The following is a 22849-nucleotide window of genomic DNA, read 5'->3' as shown; positions in this document are numbered from 1 at the left end:
TTTGTCAAGGAAGGAGAAGAAAATGCTCTTGTAGCCAACAAGAGGAACTTTAAAGGAAAACCAATAGATATGTCACATAATCGATTCTCAGGTGGTTCACGCTAAGAGAAGGAAGAACCTTCTAACTATTATGGTAATAAATCTCTTAGATATTATCGTTGAGGTGAAGTAGGACATGTGAAAAGATATTGTCGATCCAATGTGAATAATATAAAAAGCTCATGAAGAAGAAGAAGAGTGTGAAAAATGTTTTGCATCTGAGTCTCGACCAATAGATGTCATGATTTCTATCAATCTTGAAAGAGATTAGATCGAGGATTTAGAAATATAATATAGCAGATCACTTGGAGAAGCAAGAAACTAATGTTGTGGACATTAAGCAAGAAATATTTGAGGATCTTCCAAGTGGTGATATGGTAGCTTCTATTGAAGAAATCAAAGAAGAATATCTTGAACAAGAAGTATCTGAAACTACACGAGTTAATGGAGATCATTATAAAAGAAAACATGGAGGAAAATGTATTGATATCGGATGTATATGGTCAATCATCTGCAATATCAGGGTCAACTAATGACTAAAGACGCAGATGGAGAAAATAGAGATCAAACAGAAGAAGAAGATGATATTGAAGTCTTAAAGACAAACGGTATGATTTTTGAAAGTTTTGAAGCTGCAAAAATATCTATCAATGGGATGATAAGAGAATATGGCAATGGATCCGATGCTGTGTTGAGACTTCACATGAAAATGATAGTGTTTCTCTGGATAATATAATCGTCGTAAAGTTAAGAGAAAGGGGGAGGTTGAGAACTCAACGAGAAGATAATTTGCATTGATCAACCGGCAACGAAGAATTTTCATCATTTGAAGAAGTAAGAGGAGGTCGAAAAAACTGCTGAGATTTTCACCAAGACGTGGCTTAAAGCTTTAGTTGAGTTCTTCCATGAAAAGTGTGGGGTAGTTTCCAAAAAATCACTTTAAGGGGGAGTGTGAAAAATTAAAGATAATTTTTTCGAGGTACAAGTAATCCTAAATATTTAGTAGAACTTTCTAGAGTTATGTAGAGTAGTACCTTAAGTACTTGATGTATCTTGGAACTGTGTAGATGTTCCAGAGAAGTGGGCATTTATAGGAAATTATGGAAATATATAGATTTTTGTTAGATAGTTAGAAGATAAAGGTATCTAGATTTTTGTTATAGAAGTATCTAGAATAATTTCTGGAAGCATCCCTATACAAGTAAAAATAGAGGTGGCATTAGGCATTTGTAAGTAACCCAAATCACATAGTCTTCTTTTATATCAAAGTTCCTTTATCCAAATTACTCATTCTCCCTTCTATCTTCCTCTTCCTTAGTTGAATCTTCCGATCTTAGTTAACAATCTTGGGCTAGCAACAGGTCTCTCTAATTATATTTTTCTTCTACTATTCTCTACACATAATTGTCTTCCACTTATACGATTTGGCCTTATTTACAACAGAGATATTTTAGAATAACGTTGGAACCAGTGACCTATAAATAAATAAACATAAACTTTCATTTGATAGATATACCTTACTTGAAGAATTAGAAGAATAATTGCAATTGATTTATAATCTTGCATTTTTATGTAAAAATGATTTCAGGAAAGAGTATTAAATTACTTATACAATACTTCTTTTCTAGAACTCGTGGCAAGTAAGACTATTTAAAATGCGACTCAAAAATAGAGACTTACGTCTTTCCTTAATGATCCTCCCACCCACTTCAATTCTTGGAATGTGGAAAAGTTCGGACCACTGGGAGTTGGTGCAATTATCTTCTAACATTGGGCAGCCTTCAATTTTAAGGTTCATTAATTTAGTGAGGCATCACATGGCATCTAGGGATGACAAATGTTTTAGTTTTTCACTATTCTGTAAAATGAACTGTTCCAAAGAAACAAGGTCACAGAGCCCATTCGAAAGAGCTTCTATCATTTGAAAATCAGGGATATCCAAATATTATTATTTTGTGAGGTGTCTCATGGCAAATCTAAATAGCAGATGCTCTTGATTTTCGCATTTCTGTAAATCTAACTGTTTCAAACAAACAAGGTTACCGAGCCCATTGGACATATTTTCTAACAGTGGAAATTCACTGATCTCCAGAAACTGTAATTTACTCATGGCCTCTGAGAAGTCCAAATGTTGTAGTCGTTTGCACCTCACTAGTTTTAAAAATACAAGAGAAGTAAGCTACCAAATCTGCTGGAATGTATGCGTCCACTAGCTACCAAGGGACCAGGTCCTTCACATAGAATTAATGCATGAAATTTAATGCAGAAAGAAATTTAGAGAAAATAATTTTACATTAAAACCTCCTTGCTTAATGGAGTAAAACCACGACTTGTCTTACATGATTTTTCAAACAATTTTTACTATTCTTCTCAAGCAAAAGTAAAACACAATTTACACCACAATAATTGAGATTAACCTGATAATCTCACACTAAGTAATATACGCTATTACTTTAACGAGCCTAAGCAATGCATTCATTGCCAACTAAACTGATCCTCTCGATTAATATCGACTTTTACAGTAAGAAACAAGGTTACCCTTGACTCTATGCTTACAATGATTCACACAAATTTTTGAAATGTTTCTAACACATGTGAAACGAATCCTACAAGTTAAGCACAGTTCCAAGCAATCAAAATAACAACAGTCCAGGAAGCAAATCGTCAGTCTATAAGGTCCTTTGTTTTTTTGTTGAAGCTTGAGTTTTCTCTCTTTGAATTAATTTTTTGTTTGACATGTTGAATATATCAACCATAAAGAGTTATTATCTTTGGACAAAAAGCCTCGTTCGTTCTGATTGGTGTGGTACACTGACACCACACCAACCTCTGACGCAACAACTTTCCAGTTGTATAGCACATAGACCTGGACGAGCACACTCTGCAGAGGATAGGGTCCCTGCAGTTGTGAGGATCATCAACACATTTAGGAACAGTAAGACTTAACACTTCCATTCAAGCTCATACCTGATTGAGCGTGGGCTGGGTGCTCAAACAGGAATGCACTTGGACTTGACATCATGTAAAGATATGGTGCCTGGGATATGGTACCTGGGCTTAATTCAACCCCAAAAGCTAGCCCATGGGGAAGATTTCTCAAGTATAATATAAGAAAACTATCACTCCATTTTCCAACCAATGTGAGACTTCAACCCACTCTAAAGAATCACAATGCTTTTCCAAACTTTTAAATTTGCCTCAACAAGTCGAAGTTTCACTAGGGAAGGACAAGGAACTTGTTGGTTGAACTACTCATTCTATAAAATAAATATGATGGTTCCACTGTGAAACATAACCATCAACAAAAAAAACCCTATTAACTACTAGAATATATGATAAATATATTCTGATTCATTGTATATATGACCTTTGTTAAGTGTATATTTAGTTCCTACTTATAATGAGTTAGTTTCCTTAATTATTGTCTTGTATTGATTGTATATTTAGTTCCTACTTATAACTGGTTAGTTTCCTTAATTATAGTATTTTATTGATTGTATATAAACCATTGACATCAATGAAATAAGGTAAGGGATCAAACCCTTTCTTGGTATTAGATTTCTAGGGAAAAACACTTCCACTTTCTCTTCAGCACCACCGTCAGCCCCTCTGTTCTTCTTCGTCTCTTTTCTATCATCACCGCGTAGGACTCAAAATCTTCCTTTCACCCTGCTCTTGCTGTATCAAACATCAAGAACCATTTTCCCATCGCTCTTGAGATGGATAACGTCCAATGTTCCACATGGGTGAACTATTTAAGATTCATGCCCGATCTCATCAAGTTCTTGACGATAGTAGTCCTCCTGGAAAGGGCAAGTAGAAAGTGTCGAAAATAGATGAGGAGAAAGTGATTTGATCGACTCTTGACGCTACCGTTCTACAGTGGATCTACGCCACTATATCTCATGATCTTCTCCATATAATTCTTGAACCAGATATCACGGTAAGGATACTTGGAATAGATTGCGTGACATTTTCCAAGATAACAAATACTCTCGTGCCCTCACCCTAGAGAACGATTTCAATTATTTTAACATTGAAGATTTTCCAAGTGTATCGACCTACTGTTATTACCGCAAATCTTTGTCGCACCAATTCAAGAATGTTAGCTCTCCCATCGTCAACAATAGACTAGTTCTTCAACTGGTCTCTGGCCTCACAGAACCCTACAAAGGTGTGGCCACTCTCATTCACTAACATGATCCGTTACCCCAATTTTATTTGGCCCGTTCGATGGTTACTCTTGAAGAGGCTGGCCTTGCTAAGACGGCATCACATATCTCCTCATCTGCCATGGTGGCTCGTGATTTGAATAGATCGCATGATATTGTTGATCATTCTTCTTCACACCGAAATACTAATGGTGGAAAGAGGACCACTACTGCAACAATAATCTCAACAACAATGGTGGTCGTGTAGGTAACAAGGGTGATAGCGGCGGTGGGGGTAAGGCTAAAGTTGGTGGTAAGATAGGAGGCAGCAACATGTGCAGTGGCGGACAATAACCAAAAGTTCAGCATCTTCCAACCAATTCTCCATTGTCTTGAGGTCAGTCCTGGCCTTGGATGGCACCTTGGGATCCCTAAACTATACCTCCTTGTCCATATCAATCAAATTTGAGTAGTCCCAATTATGGACAATAGCCAAAACAACAGCCTGGTATACTTAGGCCCAGATCGCAGCAGGCCTACATGGCAGCGCCAACTCCAACCGACATTGAAGCCAGAATGCATACTCTCGGCATCACTTCTTTGGATGTTAATTGGTACATGGACACCGGTGCCACTTCTCATATGACATTCCCACAAGGTAGCCTCACATCTTATTTTAATATGAGCAATAATCTATGAATAATAGTTGGTAATGGTCAATTAATTCCAATTCATGGTTATCGTCAAACTAAATTATCATCGTCGTGTCCTCCCATACAAATAAACAATGTCCTTTATGCCCCTCACCTTGTTAAAAATTTGGTAGTCAGAAAATTTACAACTCATAACTCTGTCTCTATTGAGTTTGATCTGTGTGGATTTTCTGTGAAGGATTTTCAGATGAGGAGACCAGTAATGTGGTATAAATGTCGGGGCATGCTGTACCCCATCACTTTTGCAGTCACTTCTCCCTATACTTTTGTTGTTTAGCACCATCTTTTTGGCATGATCATTTGGGTCACCCAGAAGTACCTGTTTTGAACTCATTTAGGAAGAGTAAATTGATTGAATGTAATCAAATTAAAGACTATCTTATTTGTCATTCTTGTCCTCTTGGAAAACATGTTAAGTTGCCATTTTATCAATAAAATTCTCGTACTATTATGCCATTTGATATTATCCTTCGTGATATTTGGACATCGCCTGTTTTGATTTCGTTGGGTGATCGATATTATCTTGTTTGTGGATGATTATTCAAAAATTCTTTGGACTTTTCCTTTATCGCACAAATCACAAACATTTTCCACATTTTTTAGTTTCAAGACATTCATTTGAACCCAATTTGAGCGAGACATAAAAAATATACAATGTCAATAATGGAACGGAGTTTGATAACGGACCCTGTTGGAATTTTTGTTAAAGAAAATAGTCTTTTGTTACGACTTTCATGTCCCCATACATCCCCTAAATGGGAAAGCTAAAAGACAAAGTCGTATTATCAACAACATTGTTCGTATGTTATTGGTCCATGCTTCCCTTCCTTCTTGTTTTTGACATCATGCTTTGCATATGACGACTTACCTTCTTAATATCCTTCCTCGTAAGCTTTTAAATTATCAATCTCCTCTTTGCATTATTTATAAAAAAGATCCTTCTTATTCTCATCTTTGGGTGTTTGGATGTTTATGTTATCCTCTTTGCGTCTACAACCATAAACAAACTTCAACCCCGGTTAACTCCTTGTGTTTTTTGGGTTATCCTAAAAATCACCGTGGGTATATATGCTTTGAGTTGTCATCTAGAAAAATCATCATTAGTTGTCATGTAATATTTGTTGAGACACACTTTCTCTTTCCAAAGACTTGTACTCCTCAAACTCACACTATGGATTTCTAGACGATAGGACATCTCCCTACATGGTCCATCATGTCACTACCTTTCCTAACCCACAAGTTGCACCTGTTCCTAACACAACTACATACCTCGCTCAACCAAGAAAGTGGTTTCGACATGCCGAGCAGGCAAGACGACCATCCCCAGCCGACCCCTGGCCTTTCCCAGTCGACTGTACCGAGCCCATCTACTCTTTCCACTCTCCCATCCAACATTGTTCATAGCCCAACTCCAATCTCTCCCTTATGTCTACCCATGTGTCCTTTTGCTCGGAATCAGCATGGGATTTCTAAGCCAAAGAAAATTTTCAACCTTTTTACATCAACGTGTAAATCCCCCTATCTCGTAACCCTGTGTCTGCTCTTCGTGACTTCAATTGGAAAGTTTCTATTGATGATGAATATAATGCTCTTATTGAAAACTAAGACATGGGTGTTGCTGCCTCGTCCTCCAAATGTTAATGTAATTTGGTATATGTGGATTTTTGCTCATAAAGAAAGATTTGTTGGTTCTTTTGAGAGGCATAAACCCCGTCTTGTAGGTGATGTTAAAACTCAATTGGTTGGCATGGATTGTGGTGATATGTTTAGTACGGTCATCAAACCAGACACTATTCACATGGTTCTCAGTTTGGCTCTCTCTAAGTCCTGGCAGAGTCATCAACTTGACGTCAAAAATGCCTTCCTACATAGGAAACTCAAGGAGACTGTTTACATGTATCGCGATCGTTATCACCCTAATCATGTGTGCTTGCTGAAACAATCTCTCTATGGTCTCAAACAGGCTCCAAGGGCTTTATATAAGAGTTTTGCTTACTATGTTCGTGCTCTTGGTTTTCTCAAAGTACTTCAGATCATTTGTTGTTCATTTATCATCAAGGTAATTTTATGGCTTACCTTTTATTGTATGCTGATGATATCATTTTGACTGCTTCCTTGGATATTCTCCGTCAGTCTATCATCTCTCTTCTTAGCTCCAAATTTGCTATGAAGGACTTTGGCCATTTGAGCTATTTTCTAGGCATTGCAGTCACTTGTCATGCAGGTGTTTTATTTTAATCACAAAATAAATATGCCACCGAGATCGTTGAATGAGCAGGCATGTCATTGTATAAGGCAGCTCCTACCTCTTGTTGATACAAAACCAAATCTTGGTACTACTACGAGCAAATCGTTTGAGGATCCATCTCTTTATAAAAGTCTTACCGGAGCACTTAAGTACATTATATTCACAATACCCAATATTACATGTACAGTGCAACAAGTACGATATTCATGCATGACCCGATGGAGGAATACATAATACACTTAAGTGCATTTTGCTCTACCTACAGAGTACTATTGATTTTTGTCTTCACTTGCTTCCTTCATTAATATCCACTCTTATGTCATATATTGATGCTGATTGCGGGGATGCCCGGAGACACGATGTTAAAGATCGGGCTACTGTGTCTTTCTAGGTGATAACTTGATCTCTTGGTCTGCTAAATGTTGGACTACTTTATCTTGTTCTAGTGCAGAGGCAGAATATTGAGGGGTGGCCAATGTGTTTTCTAAGTCGCGTTTGATGAGAAATTTGCTTTTGGAACTTCATTGTCCTATAATAGGCTACATTGGTGTATTATGAGAATGTGAGTGCCATATATCTTGCTAGTAATCCTGTTCATCATCAACGCACTAAGCACTTTGAAATGGATATTCATTTTGTACGGGAAAAAGTGGCTTGCGACCATGTTCGAATGTTACATGTACCCTCGCGTTATCAGATTGCCAACATATTCACCAAGGGTCTTCTGTTGGTATTATTTGAGGATTTACGGGACAGTCTTAGCATTCAGTGACCTCCCTCTTTGACTATGGAGATGTGTTAGAATATATGATAAATATATTTTGATTCATTGTATATATGGCCTTTGTTAAGTGTATATTTAGTTCCTACTTATAGCTAGTTCGTATCCTTAATTATAGTACTGTATTGATTGTATATTTATTTCCTACTTATAGCTAGTTAGTTCCCTTAATTATAGTCTTGTATTGATTGTATATAAACTATTGATATCAATTAAATAAGGCAGGGGATTTAACTCTTTCATCAACAATAAGTGTTATAAAAAAACAAAAGCGCCACCTCTAACAGGTCTAAGCAATAACTTACCTAACATAATTGTCTGCCGCTCATACGAATTGGCTTGATTTACCACAGAGATGTTTTGGAATAACGTTGGAACTAGTGACCTACAAGAAAATAAACATAGACTTTCATTTGATTGCTATACCTTACTTGAAGAATTAGGAGAACAATTGCAATTGATTTATAATCTTGCATAAATTTTTTTCAAAATAATTTCAGGAAAAAGTATTAAATTCCTTAATAAAAACATCTTTTCTGTAACCCGTAGAAAATAAGAGACTATTCAAATTGCTACTCAGAAACAGAGATACGCTTGTTCTTAATTTTCCTCACGCCTACTTCAATTCTTGGAATATGGGAAATTTTTGACTATTGGGAACTGGTGCAACTTTATTATCACTTTTGTCAGCCTATAGGGAGCTTATAATTGTACTTTTATTACCCAGAAAATGAAAGCTTGTGTCACTAATTCTTAATTTGTTCCCTCCACCTAATAATTGTACCACTCCATTTATTACTACTCCCCTCCTCATTAAATTTTTTCAACAGATGAAATAAGAAAATAAAGGTACTTGTAGGAGGGGAGGTCTCATCACCAAAAATTACGATGGAATGATAAAATAAAAAAAATTCAAGGCTTTTTTAATCAGATGTTTCGCGTTCAAGTAAGATGCTGTTGGAAGGAAGTATTTTACGCCCCAAATTAGAATGCACAAATTCAAATATTTATACTGGTGCACACATACATATATTTCTACTGCCTACCAGCAATTAAAAGAATTAATAAAACTTTAGACCTTAATGTGATCAAGTTTCTGCTATTAAATAGAGAAAATTGTACCGCACATCATGTTCACAACTCCAGAAAAAGCTAAACAAAGTTTGTTACCTTGTTTTGATCAACAATGATGTTGGAATTATTATTTTCTATGACGAAATCACAAGATATGGATCATTCTAAATTTTTGACCTGTTAATATAAAGCTATAATGTATACTCTCTTCGTTAAGCAGGGGTAACAAAATCTTTTGACTTTTTAACATGCTTAGCTTTCCCTTAACTTCAAAGTAGTAATGGTTTGGAAACTTTATTTTGTGAGTATTGAAATACTCTGATAAGTGCTAATACTCCTAGATGTTGTGATGATCTCCTCACAAGTCCACAGACCTAGTCCATTGCAGAGTATAAATACTCGTCTTATGGCAAAATGTTGTGTAGTTGTTAAAATTGTCTATGTCATGAAGTTGGTGAAGTTAAAGAGTACTTCACCAATTAGAGGTGACGAGGTACATTAAGTAATGATTCTTTATGGTAGATATCAAACACAAATATTCATCATTCATTCAAAGAGAAATGCTTTCAAGCTTTAAAATAGCAAGGGACCTGATAGAGTTGCTTCAATTGCTTTATGTACTAGTTGTGCTTTTGTTTTCTTCTAATAGTTCTTATATTATAGGATTCATTTAACTTGTGATAGAAACACTTCAAGTCTGTGTGAATCATTGTAAGAACTAGGTCAAGGGTAACTTAGTGTCTTACTCTAAAGTCTATATTAATAAGTTAGGATTAGTATAGTGAGTAGTGTTATATTGCTCTGGCTCAACTAATTGATAGGAGGTATTTCTTAGTCTGAAGATTAGCAAACTAATATTATTTTCTAAACAAGATTTTACGTTTGCTTGGAGATGATTAGTGGAACCAGTTTGAAAAGTCCTGTTAAAGCCTGTTGAGACATGTCATGATTTACTCCCTTGAGCAAGGAGGTTTCCACGTACAGTTTCTTTTTAATCTTTACTTTCAACATTTGTTTTTACTGTTTATTACTATAATTGTGGTGAGGACCTTTTCCTATCTACATAAGTGAACACACACATTCCAACAAGTGGTATAAGAGCTTCACTTTCCAGTTTGGTAAACACCAAGAAAAGAACAGATCTTGAAAGAATGGGTGCTCCACCCAATATGGAGGAAGGACAATAATCTACCAGGCCACATCACTTCAATAGACATTACTATGGATGGTGGAAGAATCGAATGAATGACTACATCAACGTTGAGGACACTGAGTTGTGGGAATTATTCTTGATGGACCTTACATTCCTATAAAGGAGGTGAAGGATAGAGAGCTTACTAATACTGTTGTCAAAAATAGATAGGAGTACAATGAGGTAGATAGGAAGAAAATAGAAAAGAACTATAAGGCATATAAGATTCTAGTTTGTGGAATTGTAGCTAATGAATACAACAGAATCTCTGCGTGTGAGATTACCTAGGAAATTTGAGACTGTCTTCAAATAGCTTATAAAGGAACTAAACGAGTGAAGAAGTCTAAGGTTGAGATGCTCCCCACCCAATATGATAACTTCGTTATGAACAAGGGTGAAACCATCTTTTAGTTGAACTCAAGAATAACATTCTTCAATAACGAGCTAAGATGCCAGGGGAGCCTATTCTTGTCAGCAAGCAAGTTTGCAAGATTCTTAAGGTGCTTCGTGAATCTTGGGAAATCAAGTTATATGCCATAATAGAAGCTAAAGATCTAATTACTCTTCCTATGGATGAACTGATTGGGAATCTGTAAACCTATGAGCTAAACAAGAAATAAGAAATGATGATGAAGGAAGGAAAGAAGGAGAAGTACATTGCCTTGAGAACGTCTCAAATTGAGGTGATCGAGGAGAAGAATGAGATGGTGTATGTCGCTAGGAGATTTTAGAAGATCATGAAGAAGCATGAAGTGTTCCAAAAGAAGACCCCTGCAGGCAGAACTACAACTGCAAATGATCCTTCCCATAAATGTGGCAAGCTTTGTCACTTCATGAGGGACTACCCCAGTCAAAAGCAGGAAACTCATGACACTAGACCTCGCCAGAGGGACCTAGTCCCACAAAAGGCTCGGAGGAAGGCTAACACTGATCAGTTGGTTAGAAAAGACTTTGTTGTTTAGGGAGATGATTTAAGTGAATTAGAAGAAGATGCAGAAACTCATGAGGATGTTTTAATGATGTCCCTTAAAGATGATGCAAGTGTTTTAGGGTCCATATTATCCTTGATAGAAAAATATGATGATGAAGAGGATCTAGATGAGGTAACTCTTAAGATTTGTCAGGATACTCTTCCTATTGAAAAATTGAGGAAATTGGCTACCCTGCTTATTGACTGTATTGATGAACAAACTACTAAAAACTTAATGTTGAATGAAAAATTAAGTTTGTTTGAGGAAGAGAACTCAACTCTCATATCTCAAGTTACTGAAATGAGTGTATGGATAGGCATTCTAGGTTCTAGCAACATAACACCTGAGAACGACCCTTGTACCTTACTGGGTGGAAAAAGAACTCCTCTAAGATACTCTCTAACTGACTGAATAGAGTTTCAATGGAAGGAAAGGGTTGGGATGCAGACCAACAGAACCCCCTTATAACCCTCATAAAAAATATGGACAACCTCTTGTGCACTCGTTGTGGTCATAATGGTCATCTAAAATAAAATTGTGGGACTCTAAGAGAAGTAAAAGAAAAGCATGTGAAATTTGTCAGATCAGAAAACAATGGACACAAGGTTCCTAGTACCCGTTATTGTGTCAGTAAGAACATCATGCCCCCCGGACATAGAGGTTTCTTATCAAGCATTTTGGTAGGGATTGGGAACTTTGACTGAAGTTGATTCCTAAATCTGAAAAGTGATTCTTATGTAGAAAAACTAAAGAGGTTAGTGCTGGTACATGGATTGTGGATGCTCAACGCACATGACTGGAGATACTTCAAACATCCTCTCTTTAGAAGTACACTAGGGTGGTGGTGTCTCATTTGGTGGTGGAAGATGGGTTTTATTCTTGGTATTGGCAGGATAGGGAGATCTGCTGATAATTTGATAAAAAAATGAACACTATGTGGATGGTTTAAAATAAATCTTTTGAGTATTTCTAAAATCCGTGACAAAGGAAATGAAGTCAACTTCATGGCTGATAAATTTTTGGTTACCAATTGCAATACCAAAAGGGTTGTCATATCTACCACTAGAGTGAAAAATATGTATGTTGCAGATCTTCACTTTATGAAGGAGAGGATTTGTCCTGTGAACGTGCTCAAATTGATGATGCAAATCTATGGCACCGACAACTGGTTCATGTGAGTACTTCTTGGTTGAATAAACCTGTTACAGGGGACTAGGTTCGTGGATTGCGTAAGCTGAAGTTTAGAAATGATAAAATCTGTTATGTTTGTGCTAAAGGAAAACAAACTAAGTCATCATTCAAAGCCAAGAAGGGAGTCAATACAACGATACCTTTAGAGATTCTTTACATGGACCTATGTGGACCTGTCAGAGTCCAAAGCAAAGGAGGTAAATTTTTTTTTTCATTGTTGATGATTTTTCAAGGTTTACTTGGAACATGTTCATGCGAACGAAAGAAGAGACGTCTGGACGATTAATCACTTTTCCAAAGCCATCCTATTGAAGTTAAATTGCAAGATGACAACATCATGTCTGATCATGGCACGGAGTTTCACAACTCCCAGGTTGAAGGGTTCTGCGTAGAAAATTGAATTAATCACAATTTTCAGCACCAAGAACCACCTAGCAATATAGAGTTGTGGAAAGAAAGAACAGAACATTGGTAGAGATTGCTGAACAATGTTGATTGACTCAGGGCTTGAAATGAATTTCTGGACTAAGGCAGTCAATACAACATGCTATCTGACCAACATGTGTCTTATCAAATCCGTGATCAAGAAAAACCCTTATGAACTGCTGAATGACATGAACCCACCATTGCTCATCTTCAGCTATTTGGGTGCAAATACTTAGTATTAAATAATAGTAATGACGAATAAGGTAAATTCGATGCCATAAGTGATGAGGGAGTATTAATTGGTTATTCATCTACAAGCAACACTTATAGAGTTTTTAACAAAAGAACTTTTTGTGTTGAAGGAATTATGCATGTCAAGTTTGATGAATCGAAGAAGAAGAAGAATGGGAAAAAATAACACTATGAGTTTGAGGAGCTGATCAACAGAGAACAAGGTGATCATAGTACAAGAGGAAAAGGTTCAAAACATTCTGAAGTATCTGGTCACTCAAACTCACCATAGTAAGTAGTGCCTCACAACGCTGAAGAAGATGAATATGGTTTTGATAATGACAAGGAAGAAGAAAGTACTAGAACGTCCATATGGAAACATCAATACTCACATCCACTGGACAATCTCATCGCTCCACTTGATTCAAACTAGCTCTTAAACAAGAAAACTTGTTGCCTACTTAGCCTACATATAATCCATTGAGACCAAGAACATCAAAGAAGTCGGATGAGCTTCATTAGTTCGAGAGAAGTAAAGTGTGGAGCCTGGTCCCCAGGCCAATTGACAGAGCCGTTATAGGGACAACTAGGTTTTTCATAAACTAACTTGATGAGCATGGGACCATTACGAGAAATAAGTTGAGAATTGTGGTGCTAGGATACTACAAAGAAGAGGGGATTGTTATGACGAGACCTTTGCTCATGTGGCCAAAATGGAAGCTATCAGAATTTTGATCGCATTTGCTGCTCAGATGGAATTCAAACTGTTCCGAATGGATGTTAAGAGTGACTTCTTTAATGGAATCTTGAAAGAGGAAGTATATGTCAAACAACCTCCATACTTTGTAAATCTCACCTTGCCCAATCATGTGTTTATATTGGACAAAGCTTTGTACGGATTAAAGCAAACTCTCAAATCTTGGTATGAATGCCTCTCCAAGTTCCTCCTAGTCGATGAGTTTAAGAGAGGTAAAATTGATAAAAACTTGTTCTTAAAATCCAAAGATAAGGAATTATTGATTGTGCAGGTATATGTAGATGATATCATATTTGCAGCTACATCAGACTCACTGTAGAAAGGCTTTGCTGAATTGATGATTAGTGGTTTGAGATCAGCATGACGGGGGAGCTCACCTCATTTTTTGGGTATGTAGATCAAACCATAATATCAAGGCACTTCAATATGCAAAGAGAAGTATATGAAAGAGCTGCTCAAGAAATTAAATCTCCTTGAGGCGATGGTGTTTGATACTCCCAAGAGCACAAGTATGACACTTTATAGAGATAAAAATAGTGTGGAGGTCAATCAGACCATGTATAGAGGAATTATGGGTTACTCTTGTACCTCATTGCAAGCAAGTCTGACATAGTGTTCAGTGTAGGTATGTGTGCAAGATCTTAAGAAGCAACAAAATAATCTCATCCGAAGGTAGCTAAACGTATTCTTAGATACTTGAAGGTAACTCGAGCAGCACCAAACGACTCCTCATCCATCCTCATAGAGGGATTCTCAAAAGGAACATAAGTTACATTTTGTTGTCGTATAATTCAGCAAGGTATATGATGGATCTAGCAACATGGGCTTGATGTTGTATCATCACGAGGCTCGTAGTATTAATTGTCGCCAGAGAAACTCCCCGAGAAAAGTGAAGTACAATTTATAATTGATATGTATTACCTTATTCATATGAAAAGCATTAATTATTTTATTACATTGCATATTTTTCTTTTCTTCATGGTATTTTCAATATTCTTTCAGTTCAGATACTGTTTCATCCAGCCTTATTTTATACTATACATTTTCTATATAAACGTCTTTCGATATTGTATTATTTTATGAAGTAGATACTTGTGCTCAAAACTATCAATATCCGCTGGATTGAGACCACTATCTCGTCAGTCTTTGGTAAGACCTTATTGCTTTTGGGGAACTCCGTTCATTATGATTATAAGTAGTAGTATCTAGTTAATACTTTTGAGGTAGTCGTGGGTCTTATCTGGGTACCTACCTTCATTATAGTAGAGTAAGTTAAGTATTTCCTTGCAGACGCTTTGAACATTTTCATTATCTATAATAGCATTTTTAGACTATACAAGAGATTTAGCTAGGTGCTTTTTTTGGTAGCACCTTCTGATTTTTTTGAAAAAATAATTTTTGGTATGTTTTGGCTACGGGTGTTACATTGTTTCCCCCTTGGGAACATTCATCCTCGGATGAAGACTAAACTAGCTGAAATAGAGGGAGAAAGATGCAAACCCCACTACTAAACACTGAGAACTGAGTTCTGACTGAATTGACTTCTGAATACATGCAATTACGCGAAAAATAGAAGTACAAACAGAGTAAACATGATTCTAAAACTGAATTTACGCATGAATGACTGTAAAACTGAAGAGGAACTATTACCTCAAGTTGGAGTGGAATCGGAAGGAAAAAGGTAAGGATACTTGGCTTTCATGGCTGCTTCTGCTTCCCAAGTAGCTCCCTCTACGGATTGACTCCTCTACAAAACCTTGACTGGAGCGACTTCTTTGTTCTTCTAACCTGACTGTCAAGAATCTCAACTGGTACATCCTCATAAGAAATACTATCTTTCACCGCCACACTCTCTAATGGCACTATAGAGGCTGGGTCACCCACGCACTTCTTCAAGAGTGAGATGTGGAAGACCGGATGCACTGCTGCTAATTTTGCTGGCAACTCTAACTCATATACCACGTTGCCAATCCTTTTCAAGATCTTTTAAGGGACTAGATATCTAGGACTGAGCTTCCCTTTCTTTCCAAATCTCATCACCCCTTTCATAGGTGAGACTTTCAAAAAAACCCAATCATCAACTTGGAACTCTAGTTCCCTTCTTCTTACATCTGCATAAGATTTCTGACGACTTTGGGCTGTCTTAAGTTTATCTCAAATGAGTTGCATTTTCTCCATCGCATAAAGAACTTAATCTGGCCCTATCAAAGCTGCTTCACCTACTTCAAACCAACCAACAGGAGATCTACATCTACGCCCATATAAAGTCTCATATGGGGCCATCTGAATGCTGAAATGGTAGCTATTATTGTAGGCAAACTCAATAAGAGGAAGGTGATCATCTCAACTACCTTTGAAATCGATCACACAACCTCTCAACATATCCTCTAAGGTCTGAACGGTACGCTCTGCCTGCCCATCCGTCTGTGGATGAAATGTTGTACTAAGCTTAACTTGAGTACCAAGACTTTTTCGAAATGATATCCAGAAATGAGAGGTAAACTGAGGACCTTTATCTGAGAAGATAGACAAAGGAACCCCATGCAACCTGACAATTTCAGTAAGGTAAAGCTTGGCATAGTCCTCTGTCGAATATGTAGTCTTGACCGCAAAAAAGCGAGAAGACTTAGTCATCCTATCAACTATCACCCAAATTGAGTCATGCTGTCTTCGAGTATGAGGTAACCCTGTGATGAAATCCATATTGATCACATCCCACTTCAAAGTAGGAATATCGATCTCTCGAGTCATACCTCGCAGTTTCTGATGTTCTACCTTGACTTGCTGGTAATGGGGGTACTTACTCACAAAGTCTGCTATATCCCTCTTCATGTCATTCCACCAATAGACTTCTCGCAGATCACGGTACATCTTAGTGGCACCTGGATGAATAGAATACGTGGAGTTATGAGCTTCTGCAAGAATATGCTGCCTCAACTCTCCCACATCCGGAACACACAATCTACCTTGGTAGCGAAGTACACCATCTCCCCCTTGGGAGAAAACCTCCACTCTCTAATTGTTGACTGCACCCTTTAGTTCAAGCAAGATCGGATCACTCTCTTGCTTTTCCTTAACCTCCACTACAAAATATGATTCTGCCCCATTCTGAACTTTTACACCGCTGTGTGATATGCTCATAAGGCGAACTCCCAAGCGAACAATCTTGTGAACATCCTTCACTAGCTCCTTTCTTTTTTCCTTAACATGGGCTACACTACCCATAGATATTCTACTAAGAGAATCGGCCACTACATTCGCCTTTCCAGGATGATAATACACACTCATATCATAATCCATAAGGAACTCAAGCCATCTCCTCTGACGAAGATTCAACTCTTTCTGGGTGAACACATTCTGAAGGCTCTTATGATCGGTGAATATATCTACATGAACACCATACAAGTAGTGTCTCCATATCTTGAGTGCAAACACCACTACTGCAAGCTCGAGGTCATGAGCTAGATAGTTTTTCTCATGCACCTTAAGCTTTCTAGAGGCATAAAATATAACCTTATCTCTTTGCATCTACACACAACCAAGGCCAACTCTGGATGCATCGCAATAGATCACATAACCATCTTAACCCTCTGGTAGATTCAAGACAAGATCTGTAGTCAATCTAGTTCTCAATCCTGTGAAGCTTTTCTAACAATCATCTGACCATTTGAAATTGACCATCTTCTAAGTCAACCTAGTCAATGGTGAGGCTATGGATGAAATCCTTCCACAAACCTTCTGTAATAACCTGCTAGACCTAAGAAACTTCTGATACCTCTAGCAGAGCTAGGTCTAGGTCTTTGTTTTTCTTCTTCTATCTTTTGTGAATCTACGCGGATCCCTTCGCTAGATACAATGTGAACAATAAAAACAACGGATTGCAAACAAAACTCACATTTACTAAACTTAGTGAATAAGTGGCGATATTTGAGAGTCTATAGAACAACTCTCAAATGACTTGCATGTTCTTCCTCACTCCTAGAGTAATTGAGGATATCATCAATGAAGACAATAACGAACAAGTCTAAGTACTGTTTGAACACTCTGTTAATCAAATCCGTGAAAGCTGCAGGAGCATTGGTTAGTCCAAATGACATAACTACAAATTCATAATGACCATACCGAGTTCTGAAGGTTGTTTTCGGAATGTCACTATCTCTGACTCTGAACAAATGATAACCCGATCTGAGGTCTATCTTTGAGAAATGACTAGCACCCTGAAGTTGGTCAAACAAGTCATCAGTCCTGGGGATGGGATACTTATTCTTGATTGTGTCCTTGTTCAACTGTCTATAGTAAATGCACATTCCGAGAGAACCATCTTTCTTCTTTACGAACAATACTGTTGCACCCCATGGTGAAATACTAGGTCTGATGAAACCCTTATCTAGAAGGTCTTTCAACAGCTCTTTCAATTCCTTAAGCTCTGATGGAGCCATTCTGTAAGGAGGAATAGAAATAGGCTAGGTATCTTGAAGGAGATCAATTCCAAAGTGGATTTCCCTTTCGGGAGGAACCCCGGGAAGATCTTTTGGAAATACTTCTGGAAATTCACAAACTACTGGAACTGACTCAAGAGATGGGATTTCAAGGCTAGAATCCTTAACGCGAACTAGATGATAGAGATAACCCTTAGATATCATCTTTCTTGCATTAAGGTAAGAAATAAATCGACCCATAGGCACTAGGCTACTACCCTTCCATTCTATGATTGGTTCGTTTGGAAACTGAAAACGAACAATCCTAGTTCTACAATCGACTAAGGCATAACATGAGTGTAATCAATCTATGCCTAGAATGACATCGAAGTCTACCATTTCAAACTCTACTAGATCTGCTGAGGTGACTTTCTAAGAGACTATGACAGGGAAATTTCTGTATACCCGTCTAGCTATAATTGGGTCACCAACTGAGTAGAGACTGAGAAGGGTTCTGAAAGTGTTTCTGGACTGGCACTGAATTGGACTGCTATATAAGGAGTTACAAAAGAAAGAGTAGCCGCTGGATCTAACAATGCATAAACATCAAGGTCAAAGACTCGTAACGTACTAGTGACTACATCAGGAGAACCTTCCTGATCCTGGTGAGCCTGAAGAGCATAAAGTCTGCTCTGGCGCCGACCGCCACCTGTACCATATGAGTTACCCTGCTGAGTTGGGAGACTTGCTGGTGCTGCTGAATTTGTAGACTTAGCTCTACCATTACTACCTCTTTTACCCAGTCTAGAAGGACAGTCCCTAAATCTGTGACCAGACTGACCACATCCAAAACATCCTTCTTTTTCTGCAAAACATGTCAGGATGGTTCTTACCACACATAGGGCAAGTGGGGTAAGTGTTGGTGCCTGAAACACTTCCCTGAGACTTAGAGCTTGGTGCTCTGCCCTTCTGGTCATACCTATTCTCGGAGGATGGAACACTAGCTGATGAAGGGGCTGGAGCTGAAAACTTCTGCTGACCTTGTGAGCGATTTCCACCACCCGATTTCTACTGAGAATAGTCATAGTTCCTAGTCCTAACCTTCTTAGTTTCCTTAGCCTGTTCCCTAAGCTTATCACCCTCAACCTGGTGAGCATGAGTCATAAGCCTAGAGATGTTCATATCGCCCAACAACATAGCATTTCTGCACTCTGTCTTCACCAAATCTGATACTCCATACAAGAACTTATTCATCTGAGCCCTGGAGTCATCAACCATGTGAGGAGCATACCTGGAGAGTTGGTTAAACTTCAGCCCATACTCTTGGACTGTCATGTTTCCCTGTCTCAGGTTCATGAATTCTTGGGCCTTTGCTTCTCTCAACTCTATTAGGAAAAACCTGTCAAGAAAACTGTCACTAAAGCACTCCCAAGTAATAGGAGATGCATTTGCACCCCTATTCTCCTTCCACTGAGTGTACTAGATATGAGCCACGTCTTTAAGCTAGTATGAAGCAAACTCAACCCGATAATTCCCAGTAACCTGCATCACCTCAAAGATCTTCTTGATTTCGTCCAAGAAATTCTAAATATCTTCATTAGTCTGCGATCCTAAGAACTCAGACGGATTAATCCTAACAAAGTCACGGACCCTTGCTGATGTTGATCCACTATTTTCATTCATAGGTTCAAGACCCGATTGTTCTTGGGGGTCATACTCTGAGCCAATATCTGTATGACATTCCTAAACTCAACATTGGGGACTTCTTGATCTGGGATTGGAGGAGCTGCGTTTGCATTCCTGGCATTCGCATTCCTAGCGTTAGCTCTACGACAGGCATGATCTGTAACGTAGAACGTCAAATTAGAATAGAATAAGATCATACCTTGCGCACGATAAAAGTAACAAGAAAGTGATGTTTTTTCTAAAACACTTTATAGCCTCCCTAATATTAGATGTGGTGCACTTCACACCCATGAAAAGGACTCTACTTAGTGCGGCTTTTTAAGACATCTTAGGACTCTTGAACCTAGTGCTCTGATACTAAGTTTTTTCACGCCCCCAGCTAACCGCGAGACGCGGACACTGAACCTAGGACCACAAGTGATCCCAAGCTAACCCTGCTGGCATGATCATGAGCATACTAAAGATAATAAACTGTTGCGGAAGCTAAATCATACTTATAATAAAAAGATGGGGAATACCCATATTCTATAACTGAGATATTTGAAAATAGTGAGTTTAATACAAAAGAAATATTAACTCAATACTAAGTTAAATCTAACTATGTCTGAAAATATCCTCCAAACTAGACTAGAAATACTAGGACAAGCCCCAACTAAATCTAGCAAAAACTGAAACTAAATGACTAAAGACTGAAATGAAAATCATGGCTGTTGTCCTCGGAGAATGAGGACTCACCACTGAATCTGCTGAACTGGAGATCGGGAAATCGATCTATGCGTGATCTGGAAACTGAGAACCTGAACCTACATCACAAGAAGATGTAGCGCACGTATGCGTAAGTACTTGAAAGGTATCGAGCATGTAGGATAGAGTAAAGCTGAAATAAAAATAACTGAACAGGCACAAAAACAAGTATAATAATCTGAACGTGATGTGCTGATTTCTTAGCTAACTAGATGCAATGACCAATTTATAACATGCTAAAACTGAATACTGAATATACAGATAAATATTCAATGCAGAGAGTCTAACTAAACTATGGGAGCTACTAATAATCGATAATAAAACCACATGAGCTAAATGTGGAGTCCGATGCATATGCCCCATTGAGAGGACCCAATATACCCTGCCAAAGGTATAAAGGCATGCTGGCGTGATCACTAAACTTATTTCCCATAGAGGGGACTTACAACCTACTTGGCTAGTAGTTTTGGGACTATTGGGTACGCTAAACCCTAGTCCAACTCGGTATTATGCTACTCCCAATGAATTCTGTAAATTAACTGATTCTTTCTTAATTTATGTAAATACTGGATAGCTCAAAAATGAACATGCAAACTGAGAATGCAACAATTAATTTGGTAATTATGCATTTATAAGTAAGGCATGTATATCTGAAGTGTCTGAAATATATGACCTAGCATGTGTAATTCAAGAACTAAAGAAATACAAATCTAGGGTACTAATATTAATGAGATAATCTTAGTAATAACATGATAATCTTATTTGGTACATATATTTAATAAATTCATGAAGTTATATCAAAGTTCTAGAAACCCTAGGTTTAATCATGATAAGAGAATCAAGAACTAACTGAAAATAAGGACCCAATGGGTGAAAGGAACCCACTAGTGAAATCCCACATACCTGGTGATGAAATCCACGGAAAAATACTTAAGTTTCGGGGATGGAACTGCTGGAGCTTGTGGCGTTCTTGAACTAGGGTTCTTGAGCTTTCTTCTTCTCTCTTGCTTCTAATTTTCTATGTTTTGATTTAATGATTAGACTTAGATATGTTTTAATTATGTTACTAGGCTTAAACTGACTAAAATCTGATGATTTATGGTGAAAACGATGTAAATTAGGGTTTAAACGGAGTGGGAAATGTCAAAAAGCCCCCTAAGAAGGTTGCTGTCAGGCCTCCCAACGGTCAGGACTGACGGTCCGTCGTGCGCCTGAGGCCCCGTCGTTGGGTCCGTTGTGAGGGCCTATTCGACAGGCCTTTACTAAAATAGGCATAACTTTTTACTCAGAGGTTTGATTTTATGAAGGTCAGTGGCTATGGAAAGATAATTCAATATCTATCTGCGGGTAGGTCATAAGAGACCTAATTCATTTTTGCTAAGATTTATGATCATTTTAAGTTAACCCAACTGCATTTCCCCTTAACTGGCTGCAAATTTTCCACCTACGGACCGTAGGTCCACCTACGAACAATGCTGGTCATCCATTGCTCTTGTCAGAGAGTGATTGAAGGGAGTCTTGATCGACGGTCATGGACTACGGACCGTCGTTTGATCTACGGACTGTAAGTCCTTCCGTCCTCCAAGACTTAACCAATTTTTTCTAGGCTGAAATTTTGGGAGATCTGATCCTATCGATGGTTGTGCAGGACGAACCGTGGTTTAGGCTACAGTCCATCGATGCCACCGTTGGTATCACCTTAAGATTTTTCTGAAAACTAATTTTTGGTATGTTTTGGCTATGGCCTACACCAGTGCACCGGAGCCGTCTGTGGACTTAACTTGGAAGTCACAAGGCCCAGGCATCATATCACAATCATTTTCACGGTCTGCGGTCTTGATGACTTATGTTAGTGACGCCTGTGAAAGTCAGGTAGTAGCCTCTTTTGCCAACCCCTCAGACACCCATGCCCAAGTGAATACCACGAGGGCCTTCACGGTCCGTGGTCTTTATGACGGCTCGTTGGAGTGTCCATGAGAATTCACTAGTAGGTCCCCAAATCTGATCCTCAAGACCTCAGCACAAGTGAGGACCACGAGGACCTTCAAGATCCATGGTACTCCTCCACACATGTCGTACTAAAGGCTTGTGAAATAAAGGCTCAAGTTCCTCCACTAATTCCTGACCACGACCGACTTCACAGTCCGTGGTCCCTCTCCCGGTCTGTGAAGATGGTCGCGGTCAGCTCGCTTGCAGTTTAAGTCAAGATTATTTTGGTATTTTCCTT

Source organism: Solanum pennellii, chromosome 10 (assembly GCF_001406875.1).
Source record: "Solanum pennellii chromosome 10, SPENNV200".
NCBI lineage: Eukaryota > Viridiplantae > Streptophyta > Magnoliopsida > Solanales > Solanaceae > Solanum > Solanum pennellii.
This window is presented reverse-complemented; position numbering follows the sequence as displayed.